The sequence below is a fragment of the Pristis pectinata genome, chromosome 3 (genome assembly GCF_009764475.1).
Source record: "Pristis pectinata isolate sPriPec2 chromosome 3, sPriPec2.1.pri, whole genome shotgun sequence".
Lineage (NCBI taxonomy): Eukaryota > Metazoa > Chordata > Chondrichthyes > Rhinopristiformes > Pristidae > Pristis > Pristis pectinata.
Genome location: NC_067407.1, coordinates 49754238 through 49769128, shown reverse-complemented (window position 1 = coordinate 49769128; position 14891 = coordinate 49754238). Strand labels below are relative to the sequence as shown.

Below are 14891 nucleotides of genomic sequence, written 5' to 3'. Positions count from 1 at the left end.
AATGAAACAATAACATGGAAAAGTGAAATCCTGCACTAATATATTATACATTATTCTACTGTGGAATCAACAACAGACCCTTTAGTCTTCAAATTGTGCCAGTAGAGTCAAAAACTGTATTGACTAGTATATAAATAAACACAATGAAATTTGGCCGGAGAATTGTTTGCCTGTATTTCTTAACTGAAAGTTTTTATTCCGAGCGACTTGTTCAGTTTCAAGAAGGACAATCATTTTAAAATTGCCATTTCAATAATGGGGTTAATGCATACACATTTTCATCATTAATATTGCGATAAAGGGAATGAAGATTTTATGAGATTTCTACACATACAGTGTGTGCTACTCCAAGGCACTTGGAACGTGTTTTACACTGGTTTATTTTCTGACAATCGAATATTTATTCTAATAGGCAACAGAAGTGACCACTGAATCACAGCAGGTGGTTTTCACTGTATTTCCTTTTTACATTCTCACTATTACATTGGAATGATTCCAGCAAAATGAAGCACTTTCTGATAAATTCAGCTCTGAGAGGTAATTAATTAGAAGCGAGAAACAGAGCATTAAAGCACTGCAGACAAAGAAAGCAAGCCCTTCATTTATATAGCACCTTTTCCATGCCACTTAACAGTCCAGTAGAGTACTACATGAAGTTTGATCACTGTCAAAATGTAGTAAAGATCAGAGTAAATTTATGTGCAGCAAGTTCCAAAAAACAGAACTGAGCTGATAATCACATTATCAAGTTTAATAATGACGAGTGAGGAATAAATATTGGGCTGGTTACCACTGATACCACCCTGCTCTTCTTGAAATTTATACCAAAGGGTATTTTATTGAGGGCAGCCAGGACTTTGGTACAACACTTTCAAAAATCTGCACTTTTTGTAGCACAGCACTCCTTCAGTTTTACATTGAACCATCTGCCTTGAGTTTTGTGCTCAGGTTTCTAGCTTTGGACTTGAACTCAATCTTCTGACTCAGAGGGAAGCTCTCTACCAACTAAATAACAACCAGAAGGAAAAGTACTCCCTCTCAGAGGAGTCTTTAGAATATTTAGTAACTGATTTGCAAATAATGGAAAATGATTTCTTAAAATGTGGTTCTTCATCTAAAGATATCAGGGTCAATGTCTAATTAAAATAATTGAGAATTTACTTTTTGTAACACTGCAAAATGAAACTGATTTAAATCTGTTATGATCACATTTTCAGAGCACTACCAATACTTCCATTCACAGTGTTTAGAGCAAAGCTGCGATAACAAAGATGATTTTGAATCGAAAGAGAAAAAGCATATGCAAAAAACAGCAGGAATTTTCCCATGATATTATGAAGAAAACTACTTATTTTTTAAAAGAAATGCAAATTAAACATGACAAAAACAATTTGAGGCATTCAAACAATTACTAACATATTATATAATGGCTAAGGGCCAGCATCCATCTATAATGCTACTGATATAGTCATTTTCATAGAAGTAAATGTGCGCATAAAATGCTTTGAATACTCTAATTTATAGTCCCCTAGCTTCCTTTTCTCATGGAAAATCCAGAGCTATTTTTCATGTTAATGTAAAATAGATCATTTATTGTGTCAGTCTGTTTAATCAAAATAATCCGGCATCAATTTTGATAACTGAACAATTTGTATCCCAGTGGAAAAATACTCTTTTTTTTAAGACTTGCAGATGATGAAATTTCCTATCATGTAGATAAGCAGGGGGAGGAAAAGGGATGAGTTTTATTCACTGATCCAATCGGCAATCATTCATTCCTAATGTTCATCATGAAAACTAACTAACAACGCTGTTTCACAGATGTGAAATGGTTTTTAAAACGGTAGAATTAGAAATCATAAATAAAAACAGCCGACTGTGTCAGGGGAAAAAAATTGAAAGTGACGTATTGGCATGAAAACTGAGGAGATGGCTGCTTTGGGCTTTAAGTGATCATGTGTCACACATAGCTCATAGCAGCACTCAATTTGTATAGCTTGTGTACTCGAATATTGACACAGGGCTGGAAGTTGTAGCTGAACAGATTGAAGTTGCTTGCACCCAGCTGAAGACTTGCCAGCAGTTAATGAACGGGAACAATAGACTGTGCACATGTGGGTTATCTACTGCAATGATACAGTATATCCTTATGATGCCGTACCTGTCTGAGTTTGCAAAAGCAATTTATTCATCATCCATCTCACTCAGCTTGCTGTCCAGAATGTATTTCATTCTTAAAATAAGAACTATTTTTATTTTGCACCCACAGTTTTCATACATAGCTATTTCACTCTCCAGGATGGAAACATAGGTCAATTTAGATACTTATTTGAAGGGCTATTGAACTAACTTTTAATGTTTCTTTTGTCTTGAATCCTAGAGCCAAGGGAGGTTCCCAACTTGACAGCAGTAATAGCCTACTCCTTTTAAACCGGAGTAATTTGAATGCCTTGCACAGGACCAGAAAGCCAACCGGAAAGGTGTATTGAGGGATGAACAGATCATCAGGAAGATCCAAGTCTGAACAGTAGATTCCAACTTTGAATACAAATCCAGTTTGGAATTCTATTCTTCAGGATTCCAAATGCACAGTCTGGATTCAGATTCTGCCACAAGTGGGTTGACAATCAACCAAGCTTCGTGAAAAGCAAGACAACTAAAGCCACAGTTATTTCTTTGTTGTCGCCCGAGACATCCAGGTCAGATCAGGTCCAGCTGGGAAGTTTGAAAGCAGCCCAAAAGAAATAATCACACTGACTAATCTTAACTGAGTTTTGACAGAGTCTTGCAACCTATTCCTCAATGCAAAGATGAGGCTAACAGTGAATTATCTCTGTAATGTCACAACCAGTTCTACATGAAGAATTATTAGATATAACCAACTTCATTGTAAATGGCATGAATGCTTTTTGATAAATCGCAAACAACACTTTACCATTAGCGGTAATGCAGAATTGCCAAATCTTGTTCTCGTGGGATGGATCAGATAGGTCAGTCCTGATTTAAGCACTGTTAGTAGAACTGACTTTTCAACCTTTAAGTGGCATACAGCCCACTGGCTGTTATGACATATCTTCTAAATTACTGCAAGAAACATACCCAACACTGACAAACTCACTCAGGCAAAAAAACAAGCTGCTAGAGGAACTCTGCAGGTCAGGCAGTGTCTGTGGAGGCAAAGGGATAGTCGACATTGCAGGTCGAGACCCAGTATCAGGACTAAGAGTGTAAAGGGAAGATAGCCGGTATAAGGAAGTGAGGGGGAGGAGTCAGGCAGCTGCTGGCAAGTAGTAGGTGGATCCAGGTGAGCAGGGTTTGATGGGCAGAATGAACCAGGTGTGGGGGGAAAGGGTGGAGATAGTGACAGAGGCTGGGAGGTGACAAGTGGACACAATAAGGGTCTGCAGATGGTGGAATCAGATAAGAAAAGGTGGTGGTGAGTGGGACCAGATAAGGGAGGGTTGGTGGGCAAATGGGAACAATAGCAGGAGGGGATAGGGAATTCAGAGGGTTCAGTGTTTGGGTGATAGGTGGATGCAACCAGGTAGGGGAGGGGAAAGAAACCTTATCATCTCCCGTCCTCTGTCGCTATGTCCACCCCTCCCTCGGCTCCATCTCTCCATCTGTCCTTCAGCCCCTCCTTACCTGGGTCCACCTATCGCTTACCAGTTCCCGCCTCACCCCTCCCCCTCAACTCTTTATACTGGCCATCTCCCCTTTACACTCCCATTCCCGATGCAGGGTCTTGACCCAAAACATTGACCACCTTCTTTGCCTCCACAGATGCTGCCTGATCCACTGAGTTCCTCCAGAAGCTCGTTTTTTTTTGCTCCAGATTCCAGCATCGGCAGTCTCTTGTGTCTCCACACTTACTTGGGACTTGGAAAAAGTAGTAGGCCTTTCAATCCCTGAACCACATCATGGCTAACCTGAATTTTAACTTCACCCTCCCGTAGTTTGAAGAAAGAGAGTCAGATTATTCTGACTGCAATGATGCAGGGCATCTTTTGCCCTCTAACTATTGACATTTGGATTTAAGATCATAGTTAGGCAGTCAGGAGGAATGTTGGGATACTGAAGCATGCCTTGATGCCTGTCAATGTTTCTGGACATTCTGAATTTAGCCGCAGCCAACACAATACAGAGTGAAGGGACAATGAACCTGTCCAATAGATACGCAAGTTAATACAACACTAACCCGAACTCCTGCCTAGTCTGTGCAGAGGCCAAAGTTTAATTTATTGTATTGTTCCCAAAAATCCCAGCACAGGAAGGAGATCTGCTGAATATTGATCCCTGATGGAGATGAAGTGCAAGGACTAAAGTCACAGTGAAAATAGGTTCTTGCTCAATCTTGAAGCTTCTGCAGTCAAACCATTGCAACAACCACTGAATAGGTCATTCACAAACAGTAGTCATGCAGCCAAGATGATGGATGGTTGAAACTATGGATAGCAAGACTCCCCTCCTCCAGCAGGAGGAAGGCAAGGGAGAAAGGTGTGGAGAAATTTCATAGCAAGGAAAATTTGAATACAAGTGTTTGACAAAAAGATTGAAACACACTGTTATATGCTTCCTGGTCATGTTGATAGTTGGTCTTTCATAATTTGCATTTGAGCACAATAATGAAATGAAATGGACACAATAATGAAATTAACAGGCAGCAGTGGATAATCAACCATTAGTACACTGAAAATACAATAAAATCAGTATGCAAGACAAGTTTTTCCACTGTACCTCAGTACAAGTGATAATAATAAACCAATACCAAAATACAGGTCTTCCCCAGTTACAAAAGCCTGTCATATGTACAGCTCGTACATACAAACGAGCACTTGGAAGATTGGTGGGACGGATTTGCCGGCTGCTGCAGGGCCGCAGGCATCTTCTGCCATGTGGGAACTCGGTACGCGGCCACATTTCTGACTTGCAAACAGTCCGGGTTAGAAACAGTTCTTTGCCATAACCTGGGGAGGATCTACAGTAAGCAAAAGCAGTCTCTTCAAAAATAATTCAATAGAACAGTTTATAAATGTCCTTTGTCAACAGCAAAGAACAGGGAAATTGCAGTCAGCTGCTTATCCAAACACAAACTAAAATCAAGTCAAAGACGGATGTTTGTATGTAAAAAAAAATCTGGTCTAACAGTTATTAGGCTACACCTGTGCATTTCAACAGTAGCAAAAGTTCACTGCTTAAGTCCAGTCAACTGCATTGATTCTCCTTTCACGTTGATGTTTCATTATAACATGGGAGGCCATTTAATTATCATCTACCCCATTCCTCCAATTAGTTCCTCAAATTTCACATACATACCTATCCCTGACAGGTCCATTTTCATGCTCCATGACTCTTTGAATTCAGGGCAGGGTGGGAATGGACACAAACATCTGGTGAGGGGTGACTGGCAAGCAAGAAGTAGGAATGAGCAACTCAAACAGGGTCCTTCTCTTGACATAATGCAGGGAGTATGGCGCCATCTTAACGAACACCCCGTTTCTTCAGAGAGACAAGCATAAGACCTTATGGCAACACTCCTGATCCAAGTACTGACACCTGTTAGATTTTAATCAAGGGACCATAGAGATGTCCACATCCCCCACACCATACCAGGTACCGATGACAATTGGACTGACCACTGCCTAATCCACTCTTATCTCCAGCAACTTGGCCCCAAAACACCAGGGCCACCAGAAGCTTTGCTCCAAGATCAATGTCCAAACACTCCAGGACCCCACGTGGCTCTTTTCAGATGGTGTCTCACAGACAACTCACCAAATCCCAGGCTACAGGAGCCGCAAGGTGGAGCAGATCATGGGAGTCTGCCAGAACTGGCACCAGTGAGGAGACTCTTGGCTCCTGCGACTAGAAAACCTGGACTGGTTTGATGAGCATCACCAGGCAATCGAGGAGCTAATTAACCACAATTGTAAGACATTCAGGGACTAGAAGCTCGACTTCCTCAAGGGAAAAGAAATTCGCTGACAGACATGACATGTCTAATTCTTCAGTGCTGTAAAACCACCTGTGGCTCCAACACCCCACCTCTGTGAGAGCTAGGAATGGGATGAATTCCATCAGGGACAGAGGGGCAGTCGATACCTGCTGGACGGAACACTTCCAAGACCTTCTCAACTACAACTCTGTCCTCAACATGAGCACCCTTGACTGCACCCTACAGCACCATATCTGGGCCAACCTTATTCTGACACCTAACTGACAGGAAATCAAGGCGGACAAATCCCACTTAAAAAAATAACAGGACCTCAGGAACACTTAGTATCTCTGCTGAATTCCTACATCTGTCCAATAAGAAGCTTTGACTACATGTCCACATGCTCATCAGCCACACTTGGAGACTCAGAAATGCCGTAACTACAGAGGGGCTTCCTGCAGACTGCCATAAGGAAAATCATCAGAGTATCCTCAACATTTCCTTGTGTTCATGCATGCTCAGAAGCCGAGCCCTGGATCACTGTCAGCACTTTCAATGAAGCATACAAGAGGATTGGCTTTACACTAAACATCTGCAAGACAAAGGTCTTCTGCCAACCTGCCCCTGCTGCACTGCACTGGTCTCCAACAATAAGGATTCATGGAGAGAACCATGAAAACATGAACCATTTCACATATCTCAGAAGCCATCTCTCAGCAAAGAGAGTCATCAGTGATGAAATCCACCACCTTCAATGCACCACAGCCTTTGGTGGATTGAGGTAGAGGGTGTTTGAAGATCAGGACCTCAGACTTGGCACAAAACTCATGGTCTACCAAGTAGCAAGGATTCCTGCCTGCCTATGAGCTATCCACAACAGACATCTCAAGGCATCGGAAAAATACCATCAACAAGGTTTCCACAAAATCCTCCAAGTTCACTGGAAGGACAAGTGAACCAACATCAGCATCTTTTCCCAGTTCAACATCCCCAGCAGTGAGGCCTTAGTTACTCTCTGTCAGCTATTTTGGCCAGGACATGTCATTTGCATGCTGACAACAGACTCCCAAAGCAGACATTCTGTGTGTGTCATAGGAAGTGATTACCAGGTGACAGGGGAAAAGATTCAAGGATGGGCTCAAAGCCTCCTTGAAGAAATATGACATCTCCACTGATTCCTGGGAACCTCAGGTCCATAGCAATAATTCAGGTATTATGACCCTTGAGGCCATGAGTCAGGAGCACACAGAAACTCTGCAGAAGGAGCAGACTACCTCATAGTCTATCCCCCCAACCAGCCACCACCTGGCCCATTTATGTAAAAGTTTTGTACATAGAACATGGAACATAACAGCACAGTACAGGCCCTTCAGCCCACGATGTTGTGCCGACATTTTAGCCTGCTTCAATATCTATCTAATCCTTCCCTCCTACACAGCCCTCCATTTTTCTATCATTCATGTGGCTATCTAAGTGTGTCTTAAATGTCCCCAATGTATCTGCCCCCACAACGTCTGCTGGCAGTGCACCCACCACTCTCTGTGTAAAAAAAAAACTTACCTCTGACTTCCCCCTTATAAGTTCCTCCAATCACCTTAAAATTATGCCCCCTCATGTTAGCCATTTTCGCCCTGGGAAAAAGTCTCTGACTGTCCACTCGATCTATGCCTCTTATCTTGTACACCTCTATCAAGTCACCTCTCATCCTCCTCCTCTCCAAAGAGAAAAGCCCTCAGTCGATAATGTAGTTCCCGTATTATCCTTACTAGCCAGCTGAGAACTCAAAAGTAACAGAGTGGAAGTCAATCATCCTAAATCGCAAAGGAACTGCTATAGAACAACAACAACTAATCAGCAATAGCCTACTCACGAATGCCCAGTCTGGTTTTTGCCAGGACCACTCCACTCCATCTTTCAAAGGGATGAATGCCAGAGAGTGACTATCCTTGACATCAATGAAGCACTTGACTGGGTCTCACTGAGGCACCTTGGTAAAACTGAAATCACTGAGCTCCAAAAGGAAAACACTTGAATGTTGGAGATGGCAGTGAATGTCAAAGGTCAATCATCTTAGCCCCAGGACATCACTGTCGGAATTCCTCGTGTCAGTTTCTTAGGCCCAACCAACTTCAGCGGCTTCATCAATGACCTTCCTTCCCCCGTAATGTCAGAAAGGGGGATGTTTGCTGATAGTTTCACAATGTTCAATTCCATTCACAGCTCCTTAGCAAAACTTACACAATATTCCGGCATGGGCTGATACCACAGAAGTGACGGACAAACACCATTTCCAACATTCAATAGCATTACCAAGTCACCCACCATTCATATTCCAGGGGCCCAGACTAAAAACTCAATTAGTCCATCTACATAAATACTGCGAGTACTGGAGCAGATCAGAGGCTGGGTACCGTCTGGCAAATTATTCACCTTCTGACACCTTAAGGCCTTTCCACCATCTACAAGGCACAACTCAAGGGCGTGATGGAATACTCTCCAGATGCCTGGATGAGTGCAAGACCAAGAACTCTCAAGTAATTCAAAAATATCCAGGACACAGCAGCCCACTTGATTGGCACCCTGAACATTCATTCCCTGCACCACTGATCCACTGTGGTTGCAGTGTATGCCATCAACAAAATGCACTGCAGTTACTCACCCAGGCTCCTCTAACAGCATCTCTCAAACCCATGGCCCCCACCACCAAGAACTAAAAGACCAGCCGGTGTATGGAAGTACCAACATCTGCAGGTTCCCCTCCAACTTGTACACCATCCAGACTTGGAGATATATCACCATTCCGTCATTGTCACTGGGAACTTCCTACCAAACAACACTGTGAGAAGTACCTTCCCCAAAAGGAATGCTGTGGTTCAGGAAGGCAGCACACCTCCACCTTTTCAAACACAATTAGGAATAGTCAACAAATGCTGGCATTGCAGGAAATACCCAGGTCTCAAAAATTGATTTTAAAAAATGTAAACAAATATATTCACAGCCACGTTGTATTAAAAATAGATTTAAAATGGTGACACACAGTCTTCTTAAATGATTTCAGTAAGTGATCCACCTCTTGAATCATGTTTGCCCACTCCTTACTCCCATTTGTTAAAACTGTAAGTAGATGGGTTGCAGTCAGATTTCCCAATATAATCCCCCACCCCACCACTTACCTCTTCCACCCATTCCAAACAGGTGAAGGGAGGAGAGGAGCAAGGGAAACGAGTTACTCTCACCCTATTATGTCATACACTGCAAATGCTCTCCTTTGATTATTGTTTTATTTATATGACTCACACTTCTTCTTTAGGTTATATCAGAAAATATTGTGCGCTATGGTGGGCTGTAATGATTCATTTAACATTCAGTGACTGAGAATTTCTCATGGAAAGTGGTAAATTTATTGAAAGGAAACCAGTGGAGCAGAGTTTAAAAGGACCAAAGTGGCCCTGCCACTTACCATTCTTAATGGAGCTGTCAGATATTGTTAAAAGTATTGAAGCCATGCATACATCTTCAGAACTGATTTTATTTGTTAAAATCAGAAGAGATAAATTCAAACAAAATGCTAACATATCACTGCAAAAATTTGTTAAACAGTGGGTTTTTGAAAGGAAATGAGGTCAAGCTAGGTTTGATCAGTTCTCATAATGTAGGTTCAAGGCCGAGTCATGTCAAAGTTTAACACAGTCACTTCTCTCTCCTTTTTCTGAACTCAAATCATATAGTTCCACTAATATGAATTTTTTCCCCATTACTGAAGTGTATTTGTATGATAAGAAAGGTAATGTTTACTAAGCTGGACCAGCCACATAAACATCATGCACATAAAAGGAGGCAATACCTGAGAATTCTTTGACACGTCATTCACTTCTTTGCTCCCTGAAGCCAAACCAACACCTGAGGACACAGTGAGGCACATGACAGAACACTTATCCAGATGAGCACAGGTCCAACAGCACACAAGAATCTCATCATCCAAACAATAGAACATAGAACACTACAGCACAGTACAGGCCCTTCGGCCCACAATGTTGTGCCGACATCTTATCCTGCTCTAAGATCTATCTAACCTTCCCTCCCACAAAGCCCCGCATTTCTCTATCATTCATGTGTCTAAGAATCTCTTAAATGTCCCTAATGTATCTGCCCCCACAACCTCTGCAGGCAGTGCGTTCCACGCACCCACCACTCTCTGTGTAAAAAAAAACTTACCCCTGACATCCCCCTTATACCTTCCTCCAATCACCTTAAAATTGTGTCCCCTCATGTTAGCCATTTTCACCCTGGGAAAAAGTCCCTGACTGTCCACTCGATCTATGCCTCTTATCATCTTGTACACTTCTATCAAGTCACCTCCAAAGAGAAAAGCCCTAGCTCACTCAAACTGTCCTCATAAGACATGCTCTCCAATCCAGGCAACATCCTGGTAAATCTCCTCCGCACCCTCACTAAAGCTTCCACATCCTTCCTATAATGAGGTGACCAGAACTGAACACAATACTCAGTCCTTTTGATTAACATCCCATTCACCACTCTAAACATTCTTTCCCTCCTGTACAGGCATGCCACAGCTGCAGGGTGCATACAGCAGCAACTTGCCAAAACTTTCCACACCTGTGGCTTCTATCACCCAGAAAGAAAAGGGTAGCAAGCAATATGGGGTGCCACTACTGCCAAATTCCCCTAAAGCCACATGCTCTCTTGCCTTGGAAATATATCCAAGATATTTCATTGTCACTGGGGCAAAGTCATGGAATTCCTATCTAACAGATGATTTTCACTGGGTGTTTCGATGTACATGTAACTAATAAAGATCTTATCTTATCTAAATAACCTGTGGGGGTAACTTCAGCACTTAGACTGAAGCAGCTTAAGAAGGCAGCGACCACCACTTGCTCAATGGATAGACTTAAGTTCTGAAATGAAAACAGAAAATGCTGGGAAAAGTTAACAGATCAGGCACCATAAGTGGAAAGAGAAACACAGTTAACACTGCAAGCCAAAAATCCTCCATCTGAGCTGGGAAAGTGAGAAAACAAATTACTTTTAAGTTGCAAGGAGTTGGGAGAGGGTTATGTCTCTGGAACACCCACAAACCATGAGAAAATAATGTCAAGCATAGTGCAAAAATGTCTGCTTCTATGCGAGTTCAGTGTCCTTTAATGGACACTATATGGTGCATAATATTCACAAAATACATTATGTATGAAAGGTCCACTGATGTCACAACATTTCAAATGAGAGCAATGTTCAATCCCTCTGTTTCTTCCCATTAAAAATAAAAATGCCCACAGCAGCCAATGCTATTTCACACCTATTTAGAAAGAACATACAAGCCTGCTTAAGTTTTGCATTTGGTGCAGAGAGATCAGAGTTACTCCAAGACAAATAAGAGTCGAGGTTTTTCCGTGCCACCTGAGTTTTCTTGGCTTCATTATGAGAGCAGCATCACCAAAATTATTGCAATGCAAGTGGGCCAAGACAATCCCACAGTTTTGCCAGCGTCATCATTCCCAAGAATATGAAAGTTTTCCTTCCAAAACAGAATTCAATGAAAAATACTTAGAATGATGGACCAAGTGCAGAGAACTAGATTGTTTTTATACAGGTCATGATTGGCGGGTGTGGTGACTGCTGATTCTACAGAAAACAGTTGCACCAAGATTCAGACAATTTCTCAACGGTGCCTATTGTCCCATGATCTTTCGCAGGGTATACTTTACATCTATTGACTATAAATGCCAAGAAAATCAACAAGTCACTACTCGCTAAAGAGTCACAGTCATATAAGCAGGAAAAGATGCCCTCCATGCTATCAAAAATCTATCTACACTAATCCTATTTATCAGCACTTGACCCACAGCCTACAATGCCTTGGTGACTCAAGTGCTTGTCCAGATGCTTCTTAAATGTTGTGACATGTCAGGCAGTATGCTCCAGATTGAAACAATCCTCTGGGTGAAAAATTTCTTCCTTAGATCCACTCTAAGCCCCTTACTCTTCACAATAAACCTATGCCCTCTGGACTTGGAGACTTCTGCCACAGGGGAAAGATCTTTACTATCTCCTCGATCTATGCCTCTCATAATTTTGCATTGATCAGGTCCCCTCTCAGCTTCCTCTACTCCAAGGAAAACAAACCCAGCTTATCCAATTTCTCCTCATAACCAAAACATTCTATCCCAGACACATCCTGGTGAATCTCCTTCGCACCCTCTCCAGTACAATCACATCCCTTCTATAGTGTGACAACCAGAACTGCACCCAATGCACAAGTTATAGCCTAAACAACATTGTATTAGCTTGTACCAAGACCTCCCTGCTCTTATAACTAGGTAACGAAGGCAAACAGCCCATATGCCTTCTTCCTCTCCATCTATACCTATGCTGCCACCTTTGGGAATCTTTGGACTTTGTTCTTCAGTACTCCCTGGGACCCTGCCATTCATGCTGCATGTCTTACCTTTATTAGACCACGCAAATTGCATCACCTCACACTTATCAGGATTAAATAAATCCCAAATTGCATCACCTCACTCTTATCGGGATTAATTTCCACCTACCATTGACCTGTCCAATTTAGCAGCTGATCAATACCATTCTGTAGCCTAAGACTACCCTCTTCACTATCAACAACATCAAAATGTCACCACAAATCCACCTCTTGAGGCACCAGATCCTGGAGGCAATATATTTCACAAAAAGAAAATATTAAATATTTAAACAATGATTGAATAATGTGATGTTTATAACTTATTTATGAAATTATATGTACATGATTTAGTTTTCAATTCAATAGCCAGCATGAGCTCCATCGACAAAGTGCAGTAAATACATTAAGAAAATGATTCAATGCATATCCATCAACAAAACACACAAGTATCAAATGTAATAGTGGAGCCTACTCTTATACAATGCGAACAAGGCACATTTCGAATCTAAAATCATTGGCTGCAGGGAAGGTTATTTATTGTTAAGTCTGCAAAATAATGAAAAGTGAAATACCATAATCCACGAAACCACTGGTAGTGTAGAATTAGGTTCCAGTGCCCAACCATTTTGTTAGATGGCTGAGAGTGAACAATGAAGAGCAGATGAAACCATGCTCTTAGTCAAATATTAAAATGTGTGAAATGATGCATGAAATTTTGTTCTCTCACAATGAAGAATTCTGCCCAACTGCAAGTTTTATTTTAAATGTTTGATAAATCACATTGTACTAGAGAGGTTCATACCACTATATAAAGTTTGCCTCTTCACATCAAAATGGATCAGCTTTAAATTTGGCTTATCATTCCTCCTTTTGTCTCGTGCTGCTAACGCCTGTCGCAGTTAGTTCATCTCCTGATTACAACCAAACTGTTCTATGACAGCTACTTCCACTTAGAGTAACACTGCACAAGATCCAGAGGTGCGTCATTCCTGTTTTACCAAACAAAAATCGATGCCAAAACAAATGAGAAGATATTGAGGCAATGACCAAAAGCTTGATAAAAGACTAAGTTCTAGGGAGCACCTCATATTACGAAAGAAAGTTAATGAGGTGGAAGGGTTTAGAGAAGAGCCTCTAGAGGCTGTAGTCTCAGTTAGGGAAGGCACACCTGCCAATAGTGCAGTAGTTAAATTTGGGGGTAAGCAATTGGAATCATGTCGATATCAGAGGGTGAGGGGGCTGGAGAAGATTATGGAGCTAGGGATGGAAAAGAGTTTGGAGGGACTTGAACATAAGGATAAGAATTCTGAAATCAAGCTTTCACTTAACCAGTAGCTAGTGTCAGTCAGTAAGCATTGATGCAATGAGTAAACAGGATCCAGTACAACTTAGGACATGAGCAGCAGCAGAGCTTTGGATGAACTCAAGTTAATGGAAAGCAGAATAAGAGGGACCAGGTAGGAATTCATTGGAACATTCAAATCCAACAAAGGCACAATTGAGGGTTTTAACAAAGGTGAGTTGAGGTGGAAATAGACACTTGGAGAAATCATAGAAAGTTACGCACAGAAAGAGGTTATTCAGCTGATCATGTCCATGCCAAAATAAACTTTTGATTAAGCCAATTTATAAAATCTTGGTGTAATGGCCATGTAGGTTGTTTTTCTTCAAGTGTGCATCCAGTTACTTTCAAAATTGGCAAGGGTTTCCTCCTCTGCCGCCCTTTCTGACAAAGAGTTCCACATGCCCACCACTCATTGCGTGAAAAAATTCTCAACTCCCCTCGAACCCATCAATTAACATGCCCCATTAGTTACTGAGGGATTTAGCAGATATATGGTCTGATGCTCATCTTAGAATCAGAGACGTGTGACATCAAGGCTGCAATAGTCTGGTCTAGTCTGACAATTGCTAGGGAGAGGGATCAGCCTGTGGCCAGGGAACTGACCTGGCAAGGGGACTGTAACAGATAGGTTCAGACTTCCTAGAATTCAATTGGACTCCATTTACTCTGCACTATGTGCCAAACAAGCAATCTGAGTAGAGGAAGTAAGCAAGGTGGTAGTGAGGTGAAGCTAGATTTTGCTAATTCATTCTTTTTCTTCCATGCATCTCTTTATCTTACTTTCCTTTTCCCTTGCCATGTTCCTTCTTACGAGCTGCGCATCTTCTGATTGTGATTAAATAACTAAAACTTTAATATTTTTCTTTCTGTACAGATGTGACTGACTTACTGAGCAGTTTTTGTGCTTTTTGTTTAAGCAGCTCATTTTTATTGAGGTCCTGCAATGGTCACTGTTTTGGATTGATTAGATCTTCAGTCAATAAGGCATTGTTTGTCAGCTACTTCGGTCTTGGTTATTAAGCTTATCTAACCCCTCCAGACATTTAATTTCAATGACATGCAAGGAACAGCAGCTAGAAAGGAAACAATTGCAGCTGCAGGTGACATCATCCACTCCTTAAAAACAAGTGGATCTTTATGACCTGATCATTCGTTATACAACTTCACAACAAAGC

General features: G+C 41.6%; 1 protein-coding gene across 1 annotated transcript in view; it reads right to left on the bottom strand.

Annotated features, from left to right (window-relative positions):
* The window catches only part of LOC127568212 (adhesion G-protein coupled receptor D2), a 228195-nt gene that overhangs the window by 112353 nt on the left and 100951 nt on the right, over positions 1–14891 (bottom strand). The gene's annotated exons all lie outside the window — the stretch shown is intronic.